Genomic DNA, 8,265 nt, shown 5'->3' on the forward strand with positions numbered 1-8,265 from the left:
CAGAGGGCGCTGCGGTTGCGGGCTCCTCGACAAGCTCTCCCTCGTACCTCAATACGTGTCCGAAGGTGGGATTTTTTTTTTTCTTTCCCCCTCCACCACCACCCCCCGCCCGCCGCCGTCAGGGAGAAGACACATCTCACACGTGCTCGGGAACACCCGATCGTCACGCTTCTGAGTACCGACCGATGGATCTGGTCCCGAATTTTTTAATAGTTTTCTCCTCTCTCTCTCTCTCTCTCTCTCTCTCCCCCCCTTCCTTCTCTTTCCTTTCTCTCCCTTCCTTTCTTTCTTTCTCTCGCTCTCTCGCTCTCGCTCTTCTTTTCTTTCTGACAGAGTCTCTCGTTCTGTTGCCCTGGCTAGAGTGCCATGGCGTCAGCCTAGCTCACAGCAATCTCAAACTCCTGGGCTCAAGCGATCAGACTGCCTCAGCCTCCCGAGTAGCTGGGATTACAGGCATGTGCCAGCATGCCCAGCTAATTGGATATACGTGTGTGTGTGTGTGTGTGTGTGTGTATATATATATATATATATATATATATATTTTTTTTTTTTTTTTTTTTAAACAGAGTCTCACTCTGTTGCCCAGACTAGAGTGCCGTGGCGTCAGCCTAGCTCACAGCAACCTCAAACTCCTGGGCTCAAGCGATCCTACTGCCCCAGCCTCCCGAGTACCTGGGACTACAGGCATGCGCCACCGTGCCCGGCTAATATTTTTCTGTATATATTTTTAGATACTGTTTCTGTATATATTTTTAGATATATAGTTTCTTTCTATTTTTAGTAGAGATGGGGGTCTCGCTCTTGCTCAGGCTGGTCTCGAACTCCCGACCTTGAGCGATCCACCCGCCTCTACCTCCCAGAGTGCTAGGATTACAGGCGTGAGCCACCCCGCCTGGCGTGTACGTTCTGTATTCACAGACAGACGGAAGGCAGGGAGAATGTTACCCTTTCAAAGCCCGCCCTGCTCGCCTCTCAGCCCACCGATGGCACTCTGAATCCCGTGGCATTCCTTCACTCAGCTGAATTCTTCAGCACCCGACCCCCCCCCCCTCGCCCCACCCCCGTGCCACGGGAGTTCGTTCTCATGGCAGAGCCATCGAGGCTGTTGCCACACGTGTTGTAGGTGCCTAGGCAGACTGTGCCCTGGCCCCGAGGAGGTACGGAACCGCCTATCGCCTCGGGAGGGAGGGACAAGATGTGTCCGTGTCCAAGGCGACGTCCTGTCGATCACGAGGAGGCCTGCAAAGGCTCGTATCTGCCAGGCATTGAGCCACATGACATGAAACACCGGTGTGTTCCTTCACTTAGGTGGTGTCGCGTGTTGATACTCACAGAGGATGATAAACCCACTCGCATGCCGGCTGAGCCCCCTGTGTCTCCTCCTCTATCCACTGAGGGAAAAAACCGCAACGAAAGGTAGAGAACCACAGGGTGGGAAGAGAGCCCGTCGCTCTCCCTATGTGACCGTCCGGAGTGCTCGTTCAGATGGGAGGAGGTGTGTTTGTGTGTGTATGTGTGTGTTTCATTGATTTTGGTGCCATCTTTTCTCTGCAGCTGCGTCAGAGGACAGCGATTTTTCCGATTTTCACTCCGCTGAGTGAATTGCCTTTTGAAGAGAATGTCCACAGGAAGCCTACGGTTCTCCCGCGTGGGTGGCCCTCCTCTAGAAATGAATCTCGTTTCTTGAACGGAGGGGACTTGTTGACGCCATCATGCTTTCGGGACGACTTCTCAGACGCTAGCTTTGGACCGCAACATAGGTGCCCCCCGACATTGCCTCAAGGGTTCCGTGGTGCCTCCTGTCAAGAGACCCCACCGACCGTCCCCAGCCTGCCCGCTCAAGGGAGCCGGGCCCCTTCTGATCTGTCCGCCCGCCGTGAAGCTCCCTCCCGAGGGTCGGAAAGCCCACCTGTTTCCCAGTTCGGTTGAATGATGGGGCACCCGGGCAGGGCACTGGCACCGAGTGACTCCATTCTGAGTCTGTCTGCTCTGTGGGGCGGGGGCGGGTGGGAGGGGGGGCAGTTCCGTCTCGACCGGTGGCCTCCTACCGACTGACTCTATGGGACGGACCATTCTCACTCAGGATCGTGTAACCTTCTTGGCCTAGGCACATCCCGGCACTGAAAGCCACTTTTCGGGGACACTCTCCCACGTACAGATAGATGGCCTGCACGAGTGCTCTTCCTTTCTCGAAACACTGGAAATCTGTCCTCAATTTTACCTGACCTACCTGACGGTGTGTGATAAAGGAGCATAGAACCCTCAGCCACCCTCCACCTTCCCGCTGCCACGAGAGACAGTGCCGAGCGTGAAATTCTATCCCTGACTCTCTGTGTCCACCGTTCTCTGGGTAGGGAAAGAACTTAACCAGATAGGCCCTATCGGTCGCTTATCTGTTCTGATAGTTTTGTGGCAGCCATTTCTTTCCCCCTTTCTTTTCTATTTCTGTCTCTCTCCCCCACCCCCGCCCCCAAATTCTTTCTACGAAGACGTTTAGGATGTCAGATTCTGGCCACATGCCCCCCCTAGGCATAGGGGGGCCAGCATAGACAAAGGTCTTCGGTACCAAGTGTTCATTCCACGGTGACAGATATTGCCACTCTTGTATTGACCAGGGCGAGATCGTGAGTGGGTCAACTCTGAAACTCCCTGTACTCTACTTCTCTCTTGGGTAGGTCCCTGCCCCAACCCTCCGGCTTCTAGCACACACCCAGGGGCACTCTCTCCTCTCTGGATAAAGTTCCAGATGATCCGATCCGCTCCGAGGCGGAAGGGGAGCTGGCCGGGCCACCCACTGTGCGCCCCACCCCCACCCCGCCCCACCCCCGTCAGTCATAGGGTCCGTTCTTTTCAGGATGACACCGGCAGCGGTTGCTGGGTGTCACCTTGCGGCCACTTTGATCAGACCTCGGGATCTGGAAAGTCAGGTGACGTTGGGAGTTTAAGAGCTGACTCCCGGGAGGTGTGGAGGGCGGGGAGGAGAGCACGGTCCGGACGGTCCCACCCTCTTCTTCCCGGGCCCGCAGCTCTGGGCCCGCCCGGGGCAGCCCTAGCCTCTAGCGGGTCTCCGCCCACCCGCCCTGTTGTCTGCGGGAGGCGCCCCTCCTCCCGCTCTCTGCCTCCTCCCGGGACCGTAGGCCTCTGCCCGTCGTCTTTTTTATTTTTATTTTTTCCCTTTTGTTTGTTTCTCTTTTATCTTGTTTTTTAGGCTTATCGAATATCATGTCGTATAAAAACTTAAATCACAGAATGAATTATATTATATAACAAGATGTGGCTTTTTATCCTACGCCGAGAACGATGAATTTTTCTCTTCGTGTCCATTTTCCTGTCCTGGAAGAAATACAAAGTTGCTCGTGATACTTCCCCATCATCTTCCAGTTTCCCCCACTGTCAACACGATGTATTCGATCGTATATCTTTGTGTGTGCACGTGGGCGCCTGTACCTATTTCTTTTCGGCATCAGTCTCAGGTCTTTTGGCACCTAGGGGGGAAAAAGGAGAAACCAATAAAGGACAGAAAGACGTTCTGTCGTTTTACGCTCCCCATCACCACCACCACCACCACCACCACCACTTTTGGGAGCTTGTAGTCTGGCCTATGTCCCCAAGGCAGGTTAAATCTTTTCTTAAAACTCCCAAGTGGTCCCCTGCCCCGCCCCCCCCCAGGTGGGCGGCCGGCAGAGTTCACAGGCTTTGTTTTTGGCAGAGCCTGGACGATTGAAATAATTAACCACAATCATCGCTAAAGCTGAGAACCCCTCCCCCCCTCATTAAAAGCTCTGTATTTCTGCCTAGCCCTGTGTTCGGGGAAATTCGGAGGCTTGAGATGGGAAGGTCTACCCTATTTTCTCCTTTACCGGCAAAATAGACTCTCTCTTTCCTTCCTCCTCAAACAGCTTGTCCTCGTTATTCGGCCTCGTGGGCAGGTGGCCGAGCTTTCGGTAACACCAAGTCTTCTAAGTTGTGTTGTGTTATCGGTCTTGTTTTCTTTCTTTTCTTTTCTTTTCTTTCTTTCTTTTTTTTTTTTTTTTTTTTTTTTTTTGAGACAGGATTTCTTTCACTCTGTCCTCTCCCAGGCCGCCTTGGCCTGATTGTAGCTCACAGCAAGCTCCAAATCCAGGGCTTAAGTGATCCTCTCTGCCTCAGCCTTCTGAGTAGCTGGGACTATAGGCAAATGCTGCCACACCCGCCATAATTTTTCTTTTTTCTTTTTTTTTTTTTTTTTTTTTTTGTTGGTAGAGATGAGGTCTCATCGTGTTACCCAGGCTGGTCTCCAGCTGCTGGGCTCAAGTCACGCTCCCGTCTCTGCCTCCCAAGTTGCGGGGATCACGGGCATGAGCCACCATGGCCAGCCAGGTTATTTAAAGGCGATCGCTTTGCTATCCTGATACAAAACCCCAAATGTGCGAGTTTAAGGCACCAGACGGAGGGAGTCCCCACACTACATTGTCACGAACATTGAGGGTGGCTCACGAAACAGCTGGGATGTGGCCACACAGTAGTGATCGAGGCGATATATTCTAGTGGGATAGCAGAAATATAGAATGTCCTGAAGACACTAAATGTCGGAATGCCACAGCAGTCAATGGCTGACAAACTTCCATTCCATTGTGTCATGGTAGGCGGCTTACTTTTCTCCTGCTCCCTCGGTATGATTAAGGCCTGACGTAGAAAATGTCTACGTCTCATCCAAATCCATCGAGACGATGGAAGGGGGAACTGGGAGAGGAATAAAGAAAAACAAGAGAGGGAGAAGCGAAACAAGAGAGAAGGGGGCCGAGGAGGAGAAGGAGGAAACTGCCTCCCCTGTCCCCATGCTACCCAATTAATAAATGAAGAATGGCCTCTTCCCTCCTCTTCCCAACCCCTAACTATGCCTGGAGGTGTATCGTAGGCCTACAGTCCTAAGAAATGTACAACTACTGATAGTAATGGGAAGAAATGCAGTCTAATAGGTTTCTGTGCAGTGGGACACCCAGGCCAGGGCACTTACGGTGAATGGAGCTTGCAGGGCGGGCGGGAGGTTGCTCTGGGTGAGTCTGTGAGTTGGCGGTGAGTGGTGAGTGAATGTGAAGGCCTAGGACATTACTTACTGTAGGTTTTCATAAACCCTGGACACTTAGGCCGCACGACATTTACCTTTAGAAATTTCTTTCTTCAATAATACATTAACCTTAGCTTACTGTAAGTGTTTTCACTTCATAAACTTTTCCATGGTGGTTTGGTTTTTTTTTTTTGTCTGTCTGTTTGTTTGTTTGTTTGTTTGTTTGTTTTTCTTTCTTTTAAACTTTTGGACTCTTTGGCAACACCACGACTTAAAACACAAATGCGTTGCACTGTTGTACACAGATATTTTCTTTCTCTGTGTCCTTATGTGTTCCGTAAGCTTTTTCCTACTTTTAAAGTTTTTATCGTTCTATGCACTTTTCAAAATAATAAAAACTAAAACAGAGAGGGGGGGTGGGAGAGGGAAGGAGAGAAATACACACACATGAATATGTTTCCCAAGTGAACTGAGGAAGGGGGCCGAGTCAAGGTTCTCAGGGAGCCACCAGTGATGAAACGGTCAGGCTCAGAATCAGCATTGCAGAGTGGCTGCAGAGCCGGGGGGCCTGGACTGGCTACCTGGACGACACTCCGTGTTTGGTAACTTGGCGAGTCATAAATCCTCTTGAGCCTCAGCCTCTTCATCTGCAAATGCAGAAATCATGGTGCCTACCCCACAGGGATATTGGGCAGAGTGAAAAAGCAAATGCAGGCAAAGCCCGCAGAAGCACGCGTGGTAAACAGTAAGCCTTTAATCGTGGTCACAGTCGTTGTTATAGGATCATCTTCCTATGTCCTTGTCTTTTAAAGATTAGCAGAACCTCCCAGAAGATGAGAATGGGCTCCCCCTGAGCAAGTCTCGGCTGTAAAGTCACAGGCATGTTGAGCATGTGGCACAGAAGGCAGAATAAAAACCTGATCCCGGAACATTATGTTCCTGCAGGACATGAAATCATTGAAGGTATGGGAAATCCTACCTCATATCCGTTTTACTAGAACACCTATGATTGCGTACGCACATGGACGCACGCGCACCCCAAACTTTTTGAGCTTCACAAAACAGCGTAACCAAGGAACACACTATGATGCTTCTTAGCGATCTATTTAGGCCCAGGTTACTCGTCACTCTGAGCCTGCCTCCTTATCTGTCCAATGAGAATAGTGTTTGTCACAATTATCGTCATCGTCATCCTACCTAACGCTTCTGGTAAAATTGAAGTGTGAGAACACCCGCTAGACAGAAAATCCATGTTATCTCTCAATTTTTCTTCCTCCTGATTTCTATCTGAATCTGTGAGCTCGCTTTGGTTCACTTCGGTTTTTCAAGAGGCTCCGGTTACCTTCTCTCCCACCTATATCGGATTGGGTCTGACGGAAGAAAGAAGGAAAAAAAAAAAAAAAAAAAAACAAACATAGTAAAGAAAGCAGAACAACATTTGTTTCTGAAGCAACCGATCAAACATTGCTGATGAGCCGGTCTTTTCTATTTCAGTAAACCAAGGAGGCCTATTGTCACGAGGATGTGAGGGGCCCGGGTAAGATTGGATGATTACCCCTAAAGGAGACAAAGCAGACAGACTATGGCACATGTGATCTTAGCCAAGAGAATAAACAGTGACCTCTCTGCCGAGTTGGGCCTTAGCATACCAAAGGGAAATAAAGGTGTAATAGGATGCTCAATTTTTACTCTGGAAACAGAGGTTGGTTGGGCACTGAACTGAGAACACTGAATTTTTTACCCTCCTTGATATTCACATAGGCTTAGAGGAGGCAAAAAAAAAAAAAAAAAAAAAAAGAATACTGAGCCTATAAGTCATCCCTAAAACTCGGATTTTATGTTCCCTTGCCTTTTCATAACTGAGCAACACACAACATTAAAGAATGGACACAGGCCGGACGCGTTGGCTCAGGCCTGTAAACTTAGCACTCTGGGAGGCCGAGGCGGGAGGATCGCTCAAAGTCAGGAGTTCGAGACCAGCCCGAGCGAGAGTGAGACCCCCCGCCCCCGTCTCTACTAAAAATATAGAAAGAAATTGTCCAGACAACTAAAAATATATAGAAAAAAATTAGCCGGGCATGGTGGCACATGCCTGTGGTCCCAGCTCCTGGGGAGCCTGAGGCAGGAGGATCGACTGAGCCCAGGAGTTTGAGGTTGCTGTGAGCTAGGCTGACGCCACGGCACTCACTCTAGCCCGGGCAACAGAGTGAGACTCAGTCTCGGGGGGGGGGGGGAACCCAAAAACAAACAAACAAACAAACAAAATAAAAAACTGGAAGGGACACAGACTTCCACAGGTTTGTGTGTGGCCCCTTTTACTTATTAACGCTACAGGACCCTTAATTATTTGTGCTCTGAATCTGATATTCAAATTATCCTTGTGGCCAACGCGTTTGAACAGTAGATGGTAGGGGAAGAAGAGTTCACCTCCTGAATAGATGACAAGTAACGGGAGTACTGGTGAAATTACAAGTGGCTTACGTTTACACACTGAAAATCCCAGTTAGCCGCTACCATGAGTTCAAAGAAGAGATCTAAATTTCTGACCCTATGACCCTAAAAGATATTTCCTCCCATGGTGTCACAGATAAAAATAAAACTGCATCCTAGCACTTTGGGAAGCCTAGGGGGAAAGGATCGCTTGAGGCCAGGAGTTTGAAGTTGCAGTGATCTATGATGATGCTACTGCACTTTAGTCTGGGAAACAGAGTGAGGGCCCGTCAAAAGAAAAAAAAGAAAGAGACAAAAAGAAAGAGAGAGAGAGAGAGAGAGAGAGAGAGAGAGACAGGAAGACACAAGGAAAGAAAGAAAGAGAGAAAGAAGAGAGGAGAAGAGAAGAGAAGCGTCAATCTATCCATTGCATTTTCTACCCTTTAGGTGACTGGGCTTCAGCAGGGTGATGTGATCTGACAAAGTTCATGTTGCTAAGAAATAAAGCACTGGGGTTCAAACTCTGAGTTTTCAAAATCCAGCATATCCCCCTACCCACCATACCGTGCCACCTCTGAGAGTGGATATCTCACAGAGGAGAGCTGTGGAGGCCATTCTTGGACAGACAGAGTCAAGTAGTGGAGACCATGGAGTCTCTGCTCTGCAGCCAGTCTAGAGACATATGGAGCCATTAACACTGCTTGTGAGGAAAATACCATGTCATAGGGAAACAGAAATATTTTCCGCCTTAGGCAGATACAATTTAGGAAAAGACCCGAAACCCCTCT

Source organism: Eulemur rufifrons, unplaced genomic scaffold (assembly GCF_041146395.1).
Source record: "Eulemur rufifrons isolate Redbay unplaced genomic scaffold, OSU_ERuf_1 scaffold_240, whole genome shotgun sequence".
NCBI classification, from domain to species: domain Eukaryota; kingdom Metazoa; phylum Chordata; class Mammalia; order Primates; family Lemuridae; genus Eulemur; species Eulemur rufifrons.